We start from the raw sequence: 24,116 nt of genomic DNA, 5'->3' as shown, positions 1-24,116 counted from the left end.
ACCTAAAGTAAAATATTCCTCTAATGGCTACCACATTAAAATAAGCAAACATGCAAACAAAAATTTGCAAGATTTGTTCATTTGCTTTTTTTAAAAAAATTCAATTTAAGAAATTTTTGCAGTGCAGCCATGACCTGATTAAGCTATAAAACCCAAAGATATTATAGTTTTTATATTTTTCTATAATAAAGTAGGATCCAACTCATATTTAATATTTTAACATTCAGAACGATGACTCGTTTTCATAAAAGTTGACATGTGTAGCTGTCACTATTGTTGATTTCCATCAAGAGTTAACAGTGTAACATTATTTACCTGGATATTATAGTTACTAAATTTTTCATTCTGTATGACAATTGAATAGTATGAATCCAGGGTCAAGTGTTTTTACTTCAAGATCTTTTCATACATAAATATAACCCATAGCTCTAAGGTTCATCAAAATACAGGTGGGAAAAATCACAAAGTTCTTGTATCACAGAGTAAAACAAAAGTGTCATCTTAAAAAAATGATTCTAGTATTCCTAACTATAATAATACAAATACAATTGTATAAATAGACTCATACTTGCATTATTAGGTCAGAATTAAAAATTGGTCTAGCATCTTTTACATATACCTTTAAATAATGAATATAAATTTATTTCTAATAACTTTTGATTGACATTACATCATAAATATGATGAGAATACCATTTAGTTTCCAGGAGCCCTTGCCAAGAGATATCATTTGTGCTGTCCATGGTGGCAGATACCTTTGGCTTTCACATCATACCTCCTCTGTTTATATATGGTTTCACAAGGCAGCTGTAGGAAGGCTCATTCTGCATTCTGGAATGCACTGGCTGCATTCCATCTCAAATGTGTGCCACTCAATTTTCCACTTTCTGCCTCAGGGTCCCTTTGGCACTGAGACAATCTAATTTGACCACATTCATGTACAACATAAAATGTGAGATTGTTAATGCCTGTAAGAGTGACTCTGAAGCCAGTGAGGGGAGGGGGAGTCACTGGATAAATGCACTGGCTTCTTTTCATTCATGTTGGCATCACTGGAGGACATTTTTACTTCTTAGAGGTCACAGCTAAGTCTTCCCTGTGACATTAATCACTCTTATACTCATTTTCCATCTTCCCTGACTCTTCCTCTTTCCACTCCTTCACTTGTGCTTGCTGGTAGCACCTCACAATAACCTACTTTTATCCAAGTCTAACCTCATGCTCTGCTTGCAGTGAAGCACATGATGGTCTCTCTGCCCTAGAAAACAGACGTTCAGTAGGAGATTCTGGAACACAATAGCGTTAGCATTTGTAAACCTATCCTGTGTGACAGATTGGCGAACTAGAAAAGGTGGCATTGGGGAATGCACTAAGTCTGGCATTAAAATAGTATAAGCTCAATTGTAGTGGTAAGAAATGTAAAATTGTCTTCTTTTGGTTAGCTGCCTTAAAGCCATGAAGAAAGAATGAAAGATTCATGTCAACAAACATCACTCAAAACACACTGAAAAAGCATGGCCATGTTTAATGTGAGTATCCTTTATGGCACCCTGGCAGTCACAAGGCAAACATTAGTAAAACTCAGGGTCAAAATTCAATTATAAGCGTGACAAGGCAGACTTAAACAATCAATTTAAGTCTTCCTATTTAATAGTTTGCTAGAAAAGCTTTGGAAGAATCTTAAGGAATAACTCCAGAAGCTCAAGGATTAGGGAATTTTAGAATGGATTTATTACAAGACCCACAGCTGAAAATATTCTGTAATAAATGCTTAAAAATATTCCTTTCACTAAAGCAATAAGGAATACTCCAGTCAAGGGGTCACCATTACTTTTTTAGAGGCTTAGTTGTGACCCTTTGCTCTAGATCAGGGTTGGCAGTGGAGAGGCCGTCATGTACCTGGGTTCTAGTCCTTAGAGTTCATGGGAATGATAGAATTCCAGAATAGTAGAAGACAAGTGTCAGTACTAACAAGACAAAGGAAAGACAAGGATAGTTATCACAATGGCTAGCGATACCATAAGATATATTACCTTAGCCCACAAAGATCTGTGGTAATGGCTCAGAGACATGATATTCTTAGGAAATCACAAGACCTGGTGAGAAAAAGATGAACATCAGCTCTACAGTAGAAAACAGTGATACCTAACTTAGTTTCCATGTCTGTACCATCAGATTCAGAGCTCGTTGATTGAAGGAGAAGCAGATGCCCTTGAGAATGATTCTGAAATGTTATTATATGATTATGCAATAAGATACAATCTAAATTCTGATATTCTCCTCTTAAAAATGTGTATGTGTAAAAATTTGTGTAATAAACAGTATTCTTTGATTTAGTATCTATAAAAATGAAATCTCGGTAAAAAATACCTACGTATCTTTCAAGAAGGAGTTACTTTAAAATATTTGTCTTATCTATATTTTGGACTGCTATGTAACTATTTAGGAAAAAGGAGAACCAAACTTTCAGTGCTGATATAAAAGATCTATAAGACATATGGTTAATAGGACAGTATAAATGCTTCCATATAATTTATGTAATAAAACAACTATATGCTTATATATACATAGGTAATAGTTTAAATTCATTTTTAATGAATAGAAAAATGTCTAAAAAGCATGGTCACAGAAAAGTTTAGTGCTAAGAGGGAAGTTAAGAGACTTACACTTTATAACCTACTTTCAATGCAGTGCTTGAATCATTTGACAAAGGTAATGCATCCATGTCATATTTGTATAACTTTTTTTCAAAATAACAGAAATGAGGAATTAAAAGTATCTTTTACCTGTGTGCCCCTCCTCCTTCACATTCTCCTTGTTCCTCTTAGAGGTAACTATAATGAAGAGTTTTGTATTTATCATTCACTCATTCTCTTTTTAAAAATAATATTACACACAGGTAGTCCTAAGCAAGCATTTGACATGTGTTATATTAATACATTATGTATGTATTCTCTGACTTACAGGTTAACTACCACTGTATTAATGAAAGTCATGTGGTTTATTTCAATTTTGGTCCATTGCAACATATACCAGGATAGGAATATAACACAATTTATATCTAAAATAAGACTGTCTTGTCTGTATTTTTAAAAATATACATCAATAAATTATACCCTTTCTTCTTTCTCATATTGGTTTTTATGCTACAAAAATCTTTCTGTATACCACATAAATTTAATCCTAGTAATTGGATATGTAAATTATTTTTTCAGTTCTGGGTAGCATTTTCAATTGTTACTTTGATTTCTTTTTGACTCAGTAGTGTATTTTTAATATATAAATATATGGAGGGTCATTTATTTTATTTATTTATTTATCTATCTATTTATTTATGTATTTATAGAGCAGGTGTCCAAAGATGCGTGATTTGGTAAGGGGCAGAAGCAGAGGAAGAGGGAGTGAGAGAATCTTAAACAGGCTCCATGCCCAGTGTGGAGCCTCATGGGAGGCTAGATCTCACAACCCTGACACCATGACCTGAGCCAAAATCAAGAGTCAGACACTTAGCCATCTGAGCCACCCAGGTTCCACTATTTTTCCATTTTTTATTAAAAACTACATAGGCAGAAAAAAATAGTTTTAAAGTCACCTATTCTTTGAAATTCATTGAAACATGACTTTATGATCTTGTCAGTGGTGAGTTTAGTAAATATTTTCTATATATTGAAAAAGAATGCATACGCTTCGATTTTTAGTTCAATATTCTTTTTATATTCATTGGATTAAACTTAATTTTGTGTTATTAAATCTATATTATAACTTCTTTTGGAGAAAGTTATGTTAAAACCTCCAATTATTTGGCAGTCTTGTCAAATTTTAAAAATGTTAATTTTATTTTCATTATTTTTTTATTATTTTTTGGGGGAGGCTGTTTTTTCATGGTTTATTTTATTTTTCAATTTAATTAATTATTTTTTTTTAAATTTACATCCAAGTTAGTTAGCATATAGTGCAACAGTGATTTCAGGACTAGATTCCTTAATGTTCCTTACCCATTTAACCCATCCCCCCTTCACACAATCCTTCCAGCAACCCTCTGTTTGTCCTCCATATTTAAGAGTCTCTTATGTTTTGTCCACCTCCATGTTTTTATATTATTTTTGCTTCCCTTCCCTTATGTTCATGTTTTGTATCTTAAAATCCTCATATGGGTGAAGTCATATGATATTTGTCTTTATTTGACTAATTTCACATAGCATAATACCCTTTGGTTCTATGCAGGTAGATGCAAATGGCAAGATTTCATTCTTTTTGATTGCTAAGTAATATTCCATTGTATATATATACCACTTCTTTATCCATTATCAATCGATGGGCATTTGGGCTCTTTCTATACCTTGGATATTGTTGATAGTGCTGCTAAACATTGGGGGTGCTTGTGACCCTTTGAAATAGCATGCCTGTATCCCTTGGAGAAATAAAAGTAGTGCAATTGCTGGGTCATAGAGTAGTTCTATTTTTAATTTTTTGAGGAACTTCCATACTGTTTTCCAGAGTGGCTTCACCAGTTTGCATTCCCATCAGCAGTACAAAAGAGATCCTCTTTCTCTGCATCCTTGCCAACATCTGTTGTTACCTGAGTTGTTAATGTTAGCCATTCTAACAGGTGTGAGGTGGTATCTCATTGTGGTTTTGATTTGTATTTCCCTGATTATGAGTGCTGTGGAGCATTTTTTCATGTATCTGTTGGCCATATGGATGTCTTCTTTGGAGAAGTGTCTATTCATGTCTTTTGCCCATTTCTTCACTGGATTATTTGTTTTTTGGGTATTGAGTTTGATCAATTCTTTATAGATTTTGGATACTAACCCTTTATCTGATATGTCATTTGCAAATATCTTCCCCCATTCTGTCAGTTGCCTTTTAGTTTTGCTGATTGTTTCCTTTGCTGTGCAGAAGCTTTTTGCTTTAATGAGTTCATTTTTGCTTTTGTTTCCCTTGCCTCTGGAGACATGTTGAGTAAGAAGTTGTTGCAGCCAAGTTCAAAGAGGTTTTTGCCTGCTTTCTCCTCAAGGATTTTGATGGGGTCCTGTCTTACATTTAGGTCTTTCATCCATTGGCTAATATCTTGTTGAGGATTTTTGCATCCATGTTCATCAGGGAAATTGGTCTATAGTTCCCCTTTTTAGTGTGGTCTCTTTCTGGTTTTGGAATCAAGGTAATGCTTCATAGAAAGAGTTTGGAAGTTTTTCTCCCATTTCTGTTTTTTGGAACAGCTTCAATAAATAGGTGTTAACTCTTCTTTAGATTTTTGGTAGAATTCCCCTGGAAAGCCATTTTTGGCAGATTTTTGATTACTAATTTGATTTCCTTACTGGTTATGGGTCTGTTCAAATTTTTTATTTCTTCCCGTTTCAGTTTTGGTAGTGTATATGTATCTAGGAATTTGTCTATTTCTTCCAGATTGCCCATTTTATTGGTGTATAATTGCTCATAATATTCTCTAATTGTTGTTTTTATTTCTGTTGTGTTGGTTGTGATCTCTTCTTTCATTCTTGATTTTATTTATTTGGGTCCTTTCCTTTTTCTTTTTGATCAAACTGACTAGTGGTTTATCAATTTTGTTAATTCTTCCAAAAAATAAGCTTCTGGTTTCATTAATCTGTTCCACTGTTTTTTGTTTGTTTCAATAGCATTGATTTCTGCCCTAATCTTTATTCTTTCCTGTCTTCTGCTGTTCTTGGGGTTTATTTGCTGTTCTTTTTCCAGCTCTTTAAGGTGTAAGGTTAGGTTGTATAACTGAGAACTTTCTTCCTTCTTTTGGAAGGCCTGGAGTGCTATATACTTTCCTCTTAGGACTGTCTTGGCTGCGTCCAGAGATTTAGGGCTATGGTGTTATCATTTTCATTGGCTTTCATGTACTTTTAAAGTTCCTCTTTAACTGCTTGGTTAGCCCATTCATTCTTTAGTATGGTATTCTTTAGTCTCCAGGTATTTCTTACCTTTCCAAAATTTTTCATGTGGTTGATTTTGAGTTTCATAGCGTTGTGATCTGAAAATATGCATGGTATGATCTCAATCTTTTTGTACTTGCTGAGGGCTGGTTTGTGTCCCAGTATGTGATCTTTTCTGGAGAACGTTCCATTTGCACTGGAGAAAAATGTGTATTCTGCTGCTTTAGGATGAAATGTTCTGAATATATCTGTTAAGTCCATCTGGTCCAGTGTGTCATTCAAAGCCATTGTTTCCTTGTTGATTTTCTGTTTAGATGATCTGTCCAATGTTGTAAGTGGGGTGTTGAAGTCCCTACTATTATGGTATTATTATCAATGAGTTTCTTTATGATTGTGATTAACTGATTTATATATTTGAGTGCAAGCACACTTGAAGGGGTCTTCTTAATAGATAGACCCCTTAATTATGATATAATTCCCTTCTTCATCTCTTGTTAGAGCCTTTATTTAAGGTATAGATTGTCTGATAAAAGTATGGCTACTCCGGCTTTCTTTTTCTGACCATTAGCATGATAGATGGTTCTCCATCCCCTTACTTTCAATCTGAAGGTGTCTTTAGGTCTAAACTGGTTCTCTTGTAAACAATAAATAGTGGATCTTGTTTTCTTACCCATTCTGTTACCCTATGTCTTTTGATTGGAGCGTTTAAACCATTGATGTTTAGAGTAAGTACTGAAATATATGAATTTATTGCCATGATGTTGCCTGTAGAGTTTGGAGTTTCTGGTACTGTTCTGTGGTCCTTTCTATTTTTGTTGCTTTTGGTCTTTTTTTTCCCCCGTCTTCTCTCCCCTCATTCCCCCTTAAAATTCATTGCAGGGCTGGTTTAGTGGTCATGAACTCCTTTAATTTTTGTTTGTCTAGGAAACTTTATTTCTCCTTCTATTTTGAATGAGAGCCTTGCTGGATAAAGAATTCTTGGCTGAATGTTTTTCCAGTTCAGCACATTGAATATGTCCTGCCACTCCTTTCTGGCCTGCCAAGTTTCTGTGGATAGGTCTGCGGCAAACCTGCTCTGTCTTCCCTTGTAGGTTAAGGACTTGTTTCCCCTTGCTTCTTTCATGATTTTTCCCGGCCTGAGTATTTTGTGAATTTGACTGGGATATGCTTTGTTGATGGTCAGTTTTGTTGAATCTAATGCGAGTCCTCTGTGCTGCCTGGATTTTGATGTCTGTGTCTTTCCCTAGGTTAGGAAAGTTTTCCGCCATGATGCTCACATAACACTTCTACCCCTACTTCTCTCTCTTCCTCTTCTAAGACCCCTTGATTCTGATGTTGTTCCTTTTTCAAGAGTCACTGATTTCTCTAATTCTTAAATCTTGCTCTTTTGCCTTAGTCTCGCTGTATTTCTGCTTCATTATTCTCCATAAGTTTGTCCTCTCTTGCTGATTCGCTGCTGTGCCTCATCCATCCTTGCTGCCATGGCATCCATTCGAGATTGTACTTCAGTTATAACATTTTTAATTTCATTCTGGCTATTTTTTACTTCTTTTATCTCCGCAAATCCCTTTTGAAGGGGATTCAAATCTATTTTCGACCCCAGCTAGTATTCTTATTATCGTGATTCTAAATTCTGGTTCAGACATCTTGCTTTTATGTGAGTTAAATTCCTGGCTGTCTTTCTTTCCTGTTCTTTCTTTTGGGTTGAATTCCTTCATTTCACCATTTTGAAGGAAGAAAAGGATATATAAGGCAAAATAATTAAAATTAAAAACCACACACACACGCACACACACACACACACACACAAATCAATAAATGATGCTAGATCCTAGGTGTCATTTGGTCTGGGTGTTGAAAAGAGCTTTATAAATTACAGAAAAAAGGGGGAAAAAAGGAAAATGTTTGAAAATTTGAAAGAAGAAATACAATGAAATAGAATAAAATGAAATGATGGAAGTAAAATAGAATTTTTACTTTTATAAAAAAGCAAAGCATATAGTAGAAAAAAATTAGAGGAAAACCTTTTTAATAAAAATTGAAAATAAAAATTTTCTCTTTGTGTATTCAAGAAAAAGAAAAGAAACGAAAAAGAAAAAAAAAGAAAAAAAAAATAGATGGACCAGTGAACAGACTGAAATACGATTAAATTACGTTGTTTTCCCCTATAAGTCAAACTCTGAAGCACTTTATTATCCGTAAACTAAGCAAGCGGAGAGACTTGTGGTATTCCTGAAGAGAGAGGTTGGCCCAGTTGGGCGGTGCTTAGTGTAACGCTCTGTTCTCCACTAGATGGAGCTCCTTAGCTTACTTGGGTGGATTGTTGTGGCTCTTATATGTGTGTATGCACATGCATAGGAGTGGCTAAAATGGCATCACCCAGTCTCTAGTATCAGAACTCTACTCTCCGCGGTCATCCTTTGTCTCTGGCTTCTGTTCACTCCCCACTTTTACACTGTCTGTGTACAAGTCGTCACTTTGCCAGGTGGCATCTCCCTCCTGAGTTTAATCTCAGATGTGGCTGTGTGTCCCCACCCCTCACTTCTGAGGGACTGTGGTTTTGACCTGCTCAGAACTTCTGGGGAAGGGTCTCACCAAGTAATGGCCAGGTGCTGGCCACACCCAGGTATGTTTGCAGGACCGTGTTGCTGCCAATGCCCAGTGACTGTGGCTGGGTGCCAGACCACCATAGAAAAAGTTCACATGATTGTGTAGCAGCAGAGTTTCAGGGATTATGGAAATCATAACACACATCTGGCACCAAGCTTCACCCTTAACAGCCTTGTTCCAGTACCAGTGACTGTTGATTGTTCTTTGGGGTCTGCTGGGACTTTTGCCTGTGGGGTGGCCACACATCCTCTACCAAATGTCCTCTCAGCAGGTGAACTGTTTCTCCCTGTGTGGCCTGAGGATCCCCAGACCTCACTTGGCTCCTAAGGATTCGCCCTTCTCACCAGAGCACCGCCAGGTATTGAGCTGCAGAGTTTCAGACTCTTCCCTTTCCGTGTTTATATAGAGTCTTAATGGAATTTAAACCATCTCCTTTCTCCTTTCTCCCTTTTTGTTCAGTCCCCGTGGCTGTTTCCACTTCTCCACTTTCTCTCCAGAGGCTTCTGGGGGGGATGCTTTTCCCATACTCTCCCCCTCTGTCTCTTTCCTCTCTCTGCAAGCAAAAGCAGCTCCCTGCCCTCTGCAGCTTCTCTCTCCCCCATTTCACCTCTTGGTGCCATGTACCTGCTGAGTTCTGTGGTTCAAGTTTTTAAGATTGTTGTATTAATCCTCAAATCAGTTTTCTAGGCACACAGGATGGTTTAGTGTTGATCTGGCTGTATTTCATGGATGCGAGACACAAAACTTTCATGCGGTTTTGCCATTTTCTTACTTTCACTATTTTAAAACTAATTACAACCTAAACACAAGATCAGAATTTTCACATCTCGTGGGTTGACTGAATATTTTACTATGGTATTGTGACCTTTTTTATTTCTAGTAAAGCTTCTTTGCCTTAAAATCAATTATGCTACATGCGTGTAGCTGTGAATTCTAGTATTTTCTATTGAATTATAACTCTTACTGAAAAGTATACATGTAGATATCAATGAATCACTTCTAAGTATACATACCTACCAGATCAAAAATCCAACATTGGCAGCACCTCAGAATACTAAATGTAATTTTTCCTGTTTTTGAACTTTTATAAATAGGATCATAAAATATGTATTCAGTGTTAGGACTTTTCTTACTCACTTTAACTGTAGTTTGTTCATCTAAAGTACTTTATAGTATTTCATTCTGTGAATATACTATAGTTTCTTTATCATTCTACCAATGATAGAGTTGTATCAAGTGTAGAACTCTGACAAATAATACTGCTATGAACATTCCTATAATTTTCTTTTGGTGCCCATACACATTTTTTCTCTTACATATTTACCAAGAAATAGAGTTGTCAGATAAAATACAAGATACCCAGGTCAATGTAAATATTAGATAAGCCACACAAAATATTTTAGTACATGTATCTTCTAAGTATTGCATGTATGCATTTATATGAAAAAAAGATTTTTCAGTGCTTAATGAAATCTACATTTAACTAGGGGTCATGGAGTTTTGTTTGCTAAATATGGTAAACATATATAGAAAGGAAAATAAAGTAAAAATTAAAAATAAACCTCTTTTTAGTGAAGAATGTATTTACTAATTTTTAGAATCTTTTTTTCTTAGGCCTTTAACTTATACATATATATCTTCTTGGATTAGAATTTTGTTTGAACTTTGAAGTTTGATTTGTTAGTTTTTTTTTTCCTAGGTAGGTCCCACTTTGAGTTTAATCAAACCTGACTAACATATGTAGGATTTTTAAGTGTGATGACATTATATCTATAAATTTTGAAGAAAATACACCTTTAATATTTTTAGTGTTCAAACTGTGAACATGGTATAGGACTCCACCAATTTCGGACCTTTTTTTTCTGAATATATTTTAGTGTTTTATGTCCAGCTCTTGAATATGTTTTGTTAGATTTATTCCAAAACATGGATATTTTTGTGTCTATTTAAGTACAGTTGTGTGAAAATTTCCATAATTAAAATCGAACTATGTACTAATATTCACCACTCTTTACATGTACTTTTAACAGTTGTGGGTTTTGTTATTGAAGTTACTCCGTCATTTGACTGTAAATTTTTTAAGGCAAGAATCATAAATAGTTGTATTTACCATTATATACACAGTGTCTAGCTCAATGTATGGCATGTAGTAGGCAGTGATTTGAAAATTGGTTGTTAGTTCCATTTCCCTAGAATATTTGGTTCATAAGCATGCTTTAGAAACACAAACACCAACCTTCACCATTTTCATAGTTATCTTCAAACTATTCATTTATGCTAGAAAAACGTGTGACTAGTTCATTTCAATTTAGAAGATAAGGAAGAGAAAGTGAGGAAATAATTATGAACATGACAAGATAGGGGGAAATTGGTAAAACGATCTTTAGATTTCACTCTCAAGTATTTAAAATATGGGGACATATGAGTACAGAAAAATTACGAAGATTGGGTCTACATTATCAGAATCCAGAATAAAGGATCAAGGGGGCACCTGGGTGGCTCAGTCGGTTAAGTGTCCACTTCATCTCAGGTCATGATCTTGGGTCTATGAGTTCAAGCCCTGCCTGGGGCTCTGTGCTGACAGCTCAGAGCCTGAAGCCTGCTTCCAATTGTGTGTCTCCCTCTTTCTCTGACCCTCCCCTGCTCACACGCGCTCTCTCTCCCTCTCAACTTAAAAAAAAAAAAAAAAGAATCCAGAAGAAAGGATCATTCCATGTTCATGTTTATTTATTTTTGAGACAGAGAGAGACAGAGCATGAGCAGGGGAGGAGCAGAGAGATAGGGAGACAGAATCAGAAGGAGGCTCCAGGCTCCCAGCTGTCAGCACAGAGCCCAATGTTGAGCTTGAACTCACAAACCACGAGATCACGACCTGGGCTGAAGTCAGATGCTTAACCGTTAGACTGAGCCACCCAAGTGCTCCAGGATAGATCCATTTTATAGACTTGGTAAAACCCTACGTTGCTTTTACTTCAGAAATCCAGATTTTTATGAGGAACAAGAGTTAAAATACTTGTAAGGAAAGCAAACTAGATATGAAACCTCTAAAGAAACTATGAAAGTTTTTTAAATCAAAGGAATATACATACTCTCAAATGAGCTGATCATATCTGTCTTACTCTGTGGCACTCCATAGAGCTATAAAGACAAAGGATTAAACACAAGAATCAGCTTTTGGTTAGGTATGTGAAAAATATTCTAACGGATTTTTCTGACAATGAAAAGGACCTAACACTCTGTCAAAGATGAATTTTACCCCCCCTTGTCTGAGCATGCCTGAAGTCTATAAGCATTTTTGTCATTCTTCCAATTATCAGTCTTCTCTAACTTAAACAATTAGAAAGGTATGATATTCTTTAGTCTCCTTGGTGACTAGTGTCCTTTAAAAAACAATCAGTAAATTGGGGCACCTGAGTGGCTTAGTCAGTTAAGCATCTGACTCTTGGTTTTGGTTTAGGTCATGATCTTATGATTTATGAGATAAAGCCCTGCATCAGACTCTGTGCTGGCAGTACGTAGCCTGCTTGGGATTCTCTATTTCTCTATCTCTCTATCTGCCCCTCCCCTGCTTGTTCCTTCTCTTGCTCTCTCTCAATATATATAAATAAATAAATATTTTCGGAAGAAAAATAAAAAACAATCAGTAAAAGAAGGATTATTTTTATTACTTTTTATTTTTTTAACATTCATTTTTGAGAGACAGAGCATGAGTGGGGAAGGGCAGAGAGAGGGGAGGCACATAATCTGAAACAGGCTCCAGGCTCTGAGCTGTCAGCACAGAGCCCAAAGTGGGGCTGAACTCAGGGACTGTGAGGTCATGACCTAAGCTGAAGTCAGATGCTCAACTGACTGAGCCACCTAGCCACCACATAACATTTATTTTTATATGACACTATATGATAACTATACTTAAATTAAATTAAAATTTTAATAAACAGCTATTTTTATAATGTGAAGAAGTTATACAATCTTTGTGTTTAGAGTATACAAACAAGACATTATATATACTCTAATATATAGCATATTTTGTATCTTTTTTTAGGAGGGGTATGTTTAATTAAAATGAACAGATGAAAATAATGTGGTTGGTACATGAACCAAAGAGAATTAAGTATATGGAATAAAAAGATACTTTGTCGTTTCTAATAAACATTTAAGAGAATATTCATTACCTTTTTTAAAGTTTTATTTATTTACTTTGAGAGAGAGAGAGAGAGCCAAAACGGAGAAGGGGCAGAGAAAGGAGAAAGGGAGAACCCCAAGCAGGCTCCATGCTGCCAGCACAGAGCCTGATGCGGGCCTCGAACCCACAAACCATGAGATCATGATCTGAGCCAAAACCAAGAATTGGACACTTAACTCACTGAGTGATGCCCCTATTCATGATCTTTTTAATAATTTTCTTTAATGATATGGCATAAGTTATGTTTTCAAATAATATTCAATTTAAAAAAATAGAGCAACAGAGGGGAGCCTGGGTGGTTCAGGCAGTTGAGCGTCCGACTTGGGCTCAGGTCATGATCTTGCAGTTTGTGAATTCAAGCCCCGTGTCGGGCTCTGTGCTGACAGCTCATAGCCTGGAGCCTGCTTCACATTCTGTGTCTCCCTCTCTCTCTCTCTGCCCCTCCCCCACTCACACTCTGTCTCTCTCTCCTTCAAAAATACACATTAAAATTTTTTTTTAATTAAAAAAAATAGAACAACAGAAATAACTGCTCCTAATGTCGCCTGCCCCCTTTTGTTATTTGCAGGCATAAAGTCATACATCAGTAGCCTTGTGGGTAGATGCAGATACAAGTAATGTAATGCACCATTTTAATTTAAATGCAAAATATTTATTGCTCTTACATGAAGTCAATAACATCCATACTGGTGAATAAGTGCTTCTGATCCAAATCAATTTTTTAAATTACATAAAAATTTATTATAGCTCATAACTTTCTATTTCTCTAGATACCGTGTAAATCTTTGAAAACAATTAGCAAATCCAAAAGCACTTTGTACATCTGTGAATTTTTAATGCTCCTTTACATGCCATCTTTCTTCCAAGTTGAAAAAAATAATTCCTTTAAATGTCCCATCTCTCTCCAAACCTTTTAACTTCCTGCAGTAAAGGCAGCCATGTAGAACATAAATAATATTAATTTTCATGGCCTATGAATCAGATAACAATATGAATGGATTTTCAACTGTTTAAAAGGCCTCGCAGTCACATCTGCCTCCTATACAGCCATTGGCTATATACGTATAAAACAAACTTCGTAGATGACATGAAGGCCTGTGAAGAAATGGCACATCATACCGACTCTAAAGTGTTAATCATTAAAGAATAAGGGAGGAGTTTAAATACTTAATGGAAGCAGAACATGGTGGTAATGAAACCTTTGCTTCATATGGTCAAAAAGCATATATATTCTTCGGATTCAAATTATACATTTTGCTAGGAAGTGTCTTCACCGGAGCCCAGCTTGTTAGCAAGACTTTACAGCATGAGTTAAGTTGTTTCAGGGCAGAGTTGTAAATGCAGATTTAGTGCTAGTTAAGGAACATGATGAATACCAACTCCATCAAATAACCAATGATTAATATTCACTTTTGACCGTTATTGAATAGTTGCTTTGTTTTTATTTTTAGTAGAGACTTTTGGTGAACCTCTCAGAGAAAATTGTGCTCAACTATTGTTCGTAACAATAAAAGAGCAGAATTCTGTGTGTGCACTTCAGGGGAATTTGACATGCTGGTTATATCCGATGAATTGCTGAGCTTGAGATGTAGATAAACCATAGCTTTTGCATCTTCATTCTCACTTGATTTTGGCTGGAGGAAGTACACGTGTGACTTAATAGGGGTGTAACAGGTTAGAAATGGCAATGAATGATAGAATGGTTTGTGTCCCAAATGTTGCAATAAAATAGAGTTTGAATCATATGAAAAGGAGAGGCTTCAGACTTTTTTTTTCCTAAAGAACTTTCTGTTGGCACATTTCCTGAGAGAAGGTGACCCAAAGCTACCCAGAGTGGGGAAGAAGGGCCAAGAGCACAAGCCTCAACCAGAATGATGGTCACGATGGAGAATATAGACAATATCATTTCTTTGATTTCCAGGTTTGAGAGCATTGAGTGACATCATCAAATCCAAACGAGAACTCTCCCAGTGAGCATAGTCAGGACTTTGAGACAGTCTCTCAGAAAAAGATAACTTTGTGGAGGTTTTCTTGAAGAAGAATAAGGTAGGTACTTCTATAATGTTGTTGTGTTTTAGTTTTAGTTTTGTATTTTGTGGTAATTTTAGATTTACAGAAAAATTGGAAAGATAGAATTCTCTATCTTATCTCATACACTCTTCATCTAGATTTTTTGCCAATTGTAAAATTTTACAGCATGATGATATATTTTTATAAAACTGAGAACCAACATTTGTGTACTACCATCAGCTAAACTCCAGACTTGATTCACATTTCCTCATATTTTTTCCAATAGTGCTGTCTGCTCCAGGCTCCATCCACAATAGCACATTGTATTTAATTATTAATTATAATTTCTCCTTTGTTTCTTCCAATCTGTGACTGTATTTAAGTCTTGTTTGTTTTATTATGACCTTGACAATTTTGAAAAATATTTAAAAATTTAAGGTTTATTGTCTTTATACACATATTACAAGAACACATTTGAATTATGATCTATCCTTCCATTTTGTCAGACAATCTGTAGCTAAGCGAGAACTAGGGAAGTCTAGCAGTAACTGAAGAAGATAGAAATAGTGCCTTGCTGTGGATGTCAACAGGACAAAGAAAATTTTTAAACAAAAGATAAGCTGTAGGCATTGTATATGGGTCCAATTATTGGGACATGAGAAGAAAATCCCAGAAGTTACAAAAAAAAAAAAAAAAAAAAGAAATAGAAAGTGAATGAGATCAACAAGACACGTATATGTGGTTTAGATTATAAATAATTTTATACTAGAATTTTTTCAATATAATTCTGTCATTCTGAATTTAGTACTGCTCCTTTTTACTTTCTTTGATTTCACATCATATTGAGAGTTCTGGTAAATTGTATATCTCTTCTATTTATTAGATATATTGCAAAAGTGGTAACAATAAAATAGAGCAGATGGTAGAGAAGAGACTTGTTTAGAGAAGAAAACTGAAGATTATATAGTAGTGAAGGAATGGTAAGTCTTGTACTTCTTCATTTCTGGATGCAACAATATTCTCCCTTTATTTCTAGAAATAGTTCTTCAAGGCAGCGTTCATTGAAATTGATCTTATGAAATCGTTCGAACTCCCATGCATATAAGTTATTAATGTAGAATTTTGTATTATCTGTCAAGTACTGATTGACAATGAAATATGTGTTTCAGATTCATCTGTTTCCTCCATATTGTTTTCATTCTTTAAGTCACTTGCCTCAGTTCAAATGCTATTACTTCTTCTTTTATCTGTTTAGAATTATTGATGGAGATGGATGGCACTGTCAAAGATAAAATTCCTCAGACAATTAAGAGATGATTTTATTGGGCCACTGCAATAAGCAGAACAGGCTATATCTGAAAATCGAAGTGTCTCAGAAGAGTATTTTTTGCCTTAGCAACTTTTATAGTGAGGGGAAGAAAGTATAGTCAGGGTGCTTTACGCTCAGAGTTATTTTGTGTGTAGGGGGAGTGTCAGTCACTTATTTGAATGGGAAATGTTTATCTCTGTGTCGAGCTAGTTTCTGGGGGACACGACATTCTAATTCTAATTACTCCTGGGACAAAAATCATGACAGGAAGGATGAAAGGGGAAGGAACTGTGTCTGGCTTTGTCATTAGGCATAGGTAAAGGGAAAGGTCTGTTTTTGATCTTGTTTATACCTTTCATAAAAAAATATTCACATGGCTTTATTTTTTCCACTAAATATTCTATCATTACCTGTGCTGTGCAATACTATATTTAAGACTAACTGGATCATGCATAATCGTATTTTTAAATTCTGCCAGGTATACGAGGACAGGCTAGATTGTCAAGTATCTTCACAAATGAGGCAAAGAAGACTGACTACCTGTCAGGAAAAAAAAAAAAAAAGATCTCTCTTTTCTAGAAAAATGAATAATATGAGGTCCATAGAGTTTTGGGATTTGTATTTTAGAATTTCATATTGTTCAAATATAAAAATAACTTCAATTTTCTGGGAATATGTAGTAGCAAGTGTGCTATTTGGAAATATTCGTTTCTGATAATCAGAGCATTTGCTATGTCTAGTACTACTGTCTGTATCTTGTTGATATTTTATTTTCAAGTATTTCTTTCCAAAGTTATCTTTTCCTAAATTTTCAATTCAGCCTATAATTCCTGACTTTTCCATTTTGCCTGTGGAGTTTCCTACTAGCATCTTGAAAGGTTTTAAAGCAATAGTTTTCCACAGTAATTATTGAAATTAGCCTTACTTTATTTTATGGGTAGTTTCCATCTCTGTGACTTACTTATTTTATACTTGGAAGTTTGTACCTCTTAATCCCCTTTGTTTTACCCATTCTCTTACCCTCTGGCAATCACCAGGTGGTTCTCTGTATTTAAGAGTATATGTTTCCTTTATTCATTTGCTTTGTGTTTTAGATTCCACATAAAAGTGAAATCATATGGCATTTGTCTTTCTGTGATTTGGTTCACTTAGCATAGTACCTTCTATGTCCATCCATGTTGTTGCAAATGTCAAGAGTAATGCCGTTTGTATGGCTGAGTAATGTTACATTGTGTGTATACACACGTGTGTCCATTCATGTACTAACAGACCCTTAGGTTGCTTCCATACCTTGGCTATTGTAAGTAATGCTACAGTAAACATAAGGGTGCATATATCTTTTTAAATTAGTGTTTTTATTTTCTTTGGATAAAAACCCAGGAGTGGAATTACTGGATCATATGGTATTTCTGTTTTTAATTTTTTGAGAAACCTCCATACCTATTTGAACAGTGGAAGCACAGTTTACATTCCCACAAACAGTGAACGAGTGTTTTCTTTTTCCACTTGTTATTTCTTGTCTTTTTTAAATTTTTTTAATGTTTGTTTATTTTTGACAGAGAGAGAGAGCGAGAGAGAGCGAGAGAGAGCGAGCATGAGTTGGGGAGGGGCAGAGAGAGAGGGAGACACAGAATCTGAAACAGGCTCCAGGCTCTCAGCCATCAGCACAGAGCCCAATGTGGGGCTTGAACTTATGGACAGCGAGATCATGACCTGAGTGGAACTCGGTTCCTCAACTGACTGAGCCACCCAGGTGCCCCACTTGTCTTTTTGATATTAGCCAGTTGGACTGGTATGAGTTGACTATATATCTATATCTGTAATTATTTATCTGTAACTATATATGTGTGTGTATATATATATATATATATATATATATATATATATATATATATATATTTTAAAGTGTCTGTTCAGGTCTGCTCATTTTTAAATCAGATTTTGTTTTTTTGGTGTTGAGTGGTCTAAGTTCTTTATGTGTTGTGTATATTAAACTTCTATGAGGTATATCATTTACAAGTATCTTCTCTCCTTTAGTAGGTTGCCTATTTGTTTTATTGATGGCTTCCTTTAACTGTGGAAAAGCTTTTTAATTTGGTATTATCCCAATAGTTTATATTTGCTTTTGTTTCCCTTGCTTTTGGAGACATATCCATAAATATGTTGGTAAGGAATTAGCCATATTTTATAAGATTTACATATGTATGTTGAAGGATTGTGTATAAAGTGTTGAGTACATTTGTAAGTGTTGAAACTACCCATAGTATGAGTCCAGATTACATTACTAAACAGATCAGGTTTGAATTTTAGAAATGGCTTTGGTGATTCTGCTTTGCATAAAGCTGTGTCCTGGAGGGGATATGCCCAAAGAATAACGCATCTGTTACTTTGGATATAGGGGGAGAGAAAATGTTCCCTCCAAATCATCCTTTCTTGGTTATAAAGGAAATATTAGAAGCACTAGTAGATGAAGGAAGTTCTCTTTTCCAGAACTTCACAAATGCTAGATCCTATTTGAGTTTGGATCCTAGGAATTTCATCTAAACACAAATACAGTTGACCTTGGATATAGTCTATGAGTATGAATAATTTATTGAGAATTTGAATAAAAAACTAGGAATGACTTCCAAACCACCAAATAGTGCCCCTGCCTTCCTCCCCCACAACAAGAAATGTATTTGGTGTTATATAAAGTATCATTTACTTTGGAAAAAAAAAATTCACTCTTAGGCATTTTGGCAATTTAGAAGAAACAGTTTTAATAAAAAGTAAACAAGTGTTAATATCTAGTATTTAATTTGTGTGGAGAAGACTGCCTGGTTTCGACAATATTTTATCTTAATCCAATAATACAGTGAATAATGATAACTATCAGATGATAACTGGTGTTTAAAAAGGCAGATGAGACCTATGTAAATCTATATTTAGATATAATCTCTGTATGGTGAATAATTTGAAAACTTTTTATGTGACAGGTAAAGAAATCCATATCAAATATATATTCATAAATATAACATGGAAAATATTAAGGCATATATACTTATTCAGATAATTATGCATTCTCTCTACATAGTTCTGTTTCCATTGTCATTTGATATGGAGAAATAGAGAAAAGTGGAATAGTCGAGGAAAAGCATATTTGGTTTACATTAAAAGGAAATTAAATCTGTTTATCAGAGAATAGCTAATATCTGCAAAGTGAAAGGAAAGAATTACAGAGAGATGACAACTCAAGTTTTAATTTGGGGTAGACACCAAATTTGAAGGAGCAGCCCTTGAGATGATAAGAACTTTGAGGGAAAAACTGTCCAAAGATGAATTTTAGAACAGTAGTGCCTTGTTTAAGGATGGAATGTTACAGTTTCCAAGCTTCCTTTTCAAGCACATTGCATCAATGTTGCATCATTTTAAAGTCTTTTGGAGCTGAATGTATGCTCCTTTAGAATGTGACACACTGTTAAATGGGCCTTACCAAGAAAATAAGAAGAGAAGAATAAGTTACAAAAATAAAGCAATTATTAAGAACTGCCCCCACCCCCACCAGTACCACAAAGGTGTAAGAAAGTTCCTTGTGTTTGCGTCTCTCCCACAGCACACCCTTGCCACACTGTGGAATTCATGCTCGTGTAGAATGTACATGTAGGTGGGAAGACTCCAGTGTGGGCCTATCAAAGAGAATAATTCAGTTCTTTCTTTACCTGCATCACTTTATCCAAAAATATAAACTTGAACTGAAGTAATTAAAACTGAAAAATGGAAGAAATTGAAGAAAGATGCTCTATTCCCTGATAAAACCCAGCCAGGATCTGGGAGATGCCACTGGAGAGACCATTAGTGGCATTGATGCTGCCGGTTACATGCCACAAGGATGTCCGGGAGCCTAAAGAGAAAAGTTACATAAAATGCAGTGTTGAATTTGAAACAGAGGATGATATTTTGCCTTCAATATTTGGAGACTAAATGATCATTTAGTTTTGATGCAAAAATATTTTGGGGTGTTGGGGAGCAAAATGAACACATGTGCTGCAGTATACCTGGGGAATTTCTCAAAAGCCTACCAGAATACAGTAAATAAAAGGAGATAAATGCTCTAACTCAGCATTCTTAGTGAAGAATTTAACAATAAATCTGATTCCTATAAATGGGGAAAAATACACAGAAAAGTATGACTAAAAAAGTGAAGCCAAACTTCTCAGTGAAAGTGGAAAAACGTGAATACTTTTTAACTACAATGGTATCTACTCCAACCATATTAAAATTGACATGTGAGCTAAAATGAAAACAGTTTCTTCAGAGCACTTTAGGAAGAAATTATATAGTTATTTAAATACAAACAGGAAGGCAGAATTGGGTTATACCAGAGTTATCAGGAAATAAAAAATGCAGAGAAGAAATAGGCAAGAAACTCTGAGACAGAAGAACAACATGGAAATAGACCCAAAGAATAGGAATTTTGTTGACAAAAATTAGTGGTGAAAAAATTTTATTAAAAAATTATCTAAAAAAATTTTAGTTTAAATATTTTATTTAAACTTTTTAATTAAAAAAATATAATGTTAATAAAATGCTTAACTCTTTGGGAGAAAAATGAAACTGGATCCCAAAATCATTCAAATGGATAAATTAGCCATTCAAATGACTAAACTGTACAATTTCTAGAACAGTGCTTCTAATGTGAGAGCTGCTAATTTCATGTGGCTTTTGAGAACTTCAAATATGAATGGTGTAACTGGCAACTCAAGTTTTAATTTTATTTAATTTATATTTTAATTAAAAACTGATATTTGATTCAGTTATTAGAAAATATTTACACATGATTGGAAAAACTTGAAATGTCATCTACATTTTAAGCTGTAAATTGTATAAAATTAAAATACACATCACTAAATTCTACACCCAAAACCAATACTACACTTTATGTTAACTAATGTGAATTTAAATATCTTGGAAAGAAAAAAAGAAAAAAAAATGAAAAGTAAAACACAGATCAAGTATTTCTGATGAAAACTTCACATTTTGTCCTGTAAGTCTAAAATATGCCAATCATAAAATACTACAGGATATCTTATTAATAACTGTTACATTGATTACATGTTAAAATAATAATTAGGATATTTGAAATAAAATATGTTATCAGATTAATTTTACTTGTTTTACTTTTTCAATGTGACTACTAGAAAATTTTAAATTATATATCTGGCTCACAACATACTTTCAGTTAATGCTATTCTAGATAAAACACAGTTTTAATATGTTTATGATCGTAAGGTGGAGAAGTCCTTTCAACCAGAAATGAGAAATGATTTAATCAGAAATTATTTTTCAATGCTTTTAATGAAAAGCTACAAAGCGGAACAAAATACTTTTGTTTTGCAAAATAATGACAGAAAAGAAAGGGAGAAATAAAAGTAAGAAAAACAAAGTATTTTTGAAAACAACTCTATTAATGTAAAAAAGCCTCAACCAAGATTTAGAAAATAGGCCAATTATGAAAGGATATAAGTCAGCAATTGAGAGTAAAATAGCAGCAATTAGAAATATTAGTATATACACAGAAAGACATATAGCATCACCTGTAAATAAAAAAAATACAAATGAGATAGCAGTTTTTAAGCTATGAGATACCTGGTAATTGAGAGAAAATGAGGGACAGAGGAAAAAAAAAGAGATAATAAGTTAGGGAGTAGATTCATGGCAACTCAACACCTTTAGGGTCAAAATTGACAGCTACACAAAATAAATTATAAACAATAGATTCTAGATGTAGAAATATGTCATAGGGTTATACTTAAAAAATATGCTTATATACAATAGGATACGTTTTGCAAAACTGCATATAATAACAAAGTAAGTATAACTGAAGTTTAATAAGCAGAAATTATTTAAATACATTCTGGGGTGTGTGTGTGTGTGTGTGTGTGTGTGTGTGCACATTTATATTTATATACAAAAACAAGTTATGTCTTTACTATGCTGATTTGAAAATATATCCAAAATATACTATGGCAAAAGGCAATAGATGGAAGGTTTATAGTACAATGTATATATACTAAAAGAAAAAAAGTTGTATAAAAAATCTATTTGTTGCTATCAAAAGATAGGAACTTACATGCATTTACTTATTTATCTAGCTGTCTGTTTCTGATTGTGGAATGCAAAAAACATGTGACAGTAGGTACACCTATAAGAATAGGGAAATGTGGGAGGGAGTATGGAATTTTCCTTTTCATTTTATACATTTGAATTTAAACATACCCATTTATATTTTCAAACTCATCAATACTGATTGATTATATGAGGAGTAGGGACTTTTTTCCTCTTTAGAGTTCTGTATTTAAAAGACCTTAATAATATAAATAGTTATAAAACTTGCTGTGATTTTAATTGGTGAAAATTACAAGTTTATTAACAACCTCATGATTTATCTTTTGATCTCCTTGAGAAATATCATTACTTCCTTGTATCATGCAAAATATGTTTATTTTATACAGGCCTTGCATTCTCATTATATTTTCTTACCTTTCACAAACTCCAATGTCACTCACTTCCTGCTAGCCTACTTATACATTATTTAAAAGACAATAAATATTCACCACTCTCCTGTTCTTCAAATCTGATAATATTTTAAAAATATATTTTTCTGATGAAGCAGAATTTTCAGGATATATTGCAAATGTTGTTTTAGTGTACAAAGAAAAATAGGTTTGTTAATCTTACTCCATACATTTCAAATTGTTGTGAGAGTGCCTCCAGTTAAAGATAACTAAATGCACATGGTTTTGTTTTGTTTTTTTAATTATTTATATATTTAATCTCTACCCACATGGGGCTCGAACTCACAGCCTCAAAATTAAGAGTCACATGCTCTCCAGACTGAGCCAGCCAGGCACCATACTAAATGAATATTATAAAGAATATTCATAATATAACCATATAATGTTTATGACATTTCAAACCCAATTATTTGAAAAGATTTATAAATAGATGAGAAAACATTAAACATTTATGAAAAAATATAATATTTTCAGTTTATTCAGTAGTGTAGATATTAGCAGATATTCCCTAGATTATTAATTTAAATAACATGTACTAATGGCATTATTGCAACCTGAAACATAGAAAATTGTTCAAAGGCAGTTGTTTTCATAATAGTCCATAAAAATAAAATAACTTTAACAATATTGAAATGGATGTTGGAACCTTAATAGAATGAGTTCTAAAAATCAGACCAAATATAAATAGAGAAGAGAATTTAAATAGAAACCTGTTTAAGACTAGGATTGAAGCAATAGCTAAATAATCAAATCCCTGAAAGTAAGTGGACTTAGAGTAAAGGGGAGGACAATACCATTTCATTAATCAATATTAATGAAAAAGAAACAATAGAATCTATCAAAAGAGCAGGATCATAGATTCTTTACAATACACTAAAATAGCTTTGCAGCAATATTAGATAGGAAACTGAATTTATTTTCTAATAGGATAGGAATATAATAAGTACAGTATAGAAGAAGAAATGGGCCATCCAAATTTAATAACCTGAATAGTAATATTAGTGAGACAATAATACTGAATCATACTAGTTTCTGCCTTTATTATCATTAGTCACAGGTATCTTGAATGTATTGTGAATTCAGGGAAATTTTATTCTTATCTAGACTCTAAAGAAAACGTTAAGAATTATAAAAGGCTTGTTTCCCAAGTTTAATCATGCTTAATTTGATACTTCCCTTTTTTCATTACACTTATTAACAGCTGAATCCAACCAGATGATATGTATTTATAAATCCATTCATCAAAATATGCCTTTCTGTGCACAATAAAAACAGTGTAGTCCACTGTGCAGCTAAATTGCTGTATGAAAAAAAGAACTGCTACTTGTATATACATTTTCTTTCCTTCTACCTTAGAAGCCAGATCAAAGCCTTTTATGTTATGTGATGCTGCTGCCCCTCAGGGCAGAGCAATAGACTCCTTAAAATTTCATACCTGCTAAGTTAGCGATATAAATGTCAATTTAGTTTAGCTGAAACAGACTTTTGTAATCAATAGCAAGGATTACTGTCAGTAAAAAGTATGTCCTGGTAGTTCTTGCAAGTAAGTGGTTA

At 34.1% G+C, this 24,116-nt stretch overlaps 2 long non-coding RNA genes across 2 annotated transcripts in view; one reads left to right on the top strand and one right to left on the bottom strand.

The window, feature by feature from the left end:
* Window positions 1-3,440, bottom strand: part of LOC123379210 — a 37,749-nt gene extending 34,309 nt beyond the window's left edge. The window contains exon 1 of the long non-coding RNA XR_006583419.1: window positions 2,033-3,440. This is a non-coding gene — a long non-coding RNA (uncharacterized LOC123379210). The remainder of the gene's footprint in view (window positions 1-2,032) is intronic.
* Window positions 1-24,116, top strand: part of LOC123379207 — a 263,127-nt gene that overhangs the window by 177,679 nt on the left and 61,332 nt on the right. The window contains exons 3-4 of the long non-coding RNA XR_006583415.1: window positions 14,611-14,735; window positions 15,583-15,679. This is a non-coding gene — a long non-coding RNA (uncharacterized LOC123379207). The remainder of the gene's footprint in view (window positions 1-14,610; window positions 14,736-15,582; window positions 15,680-24,116) is intronic.

Source organism: Felis catus, chromosome A1 (genome assembly GCF_018350175.1).
Source record: "Felis catus isolate Fca126 chromosome A1, F.catus_Fca126_mat1.0, whole genome shotgun sequence".
NCBI lineage: Eukaryota > Metazoa > Chordata > Mammalia > Carnivora > Felidae > Felis > Felis catus.
This window is presented reverse-complemented; position numbering and strand designations above follow the sequence as displayed.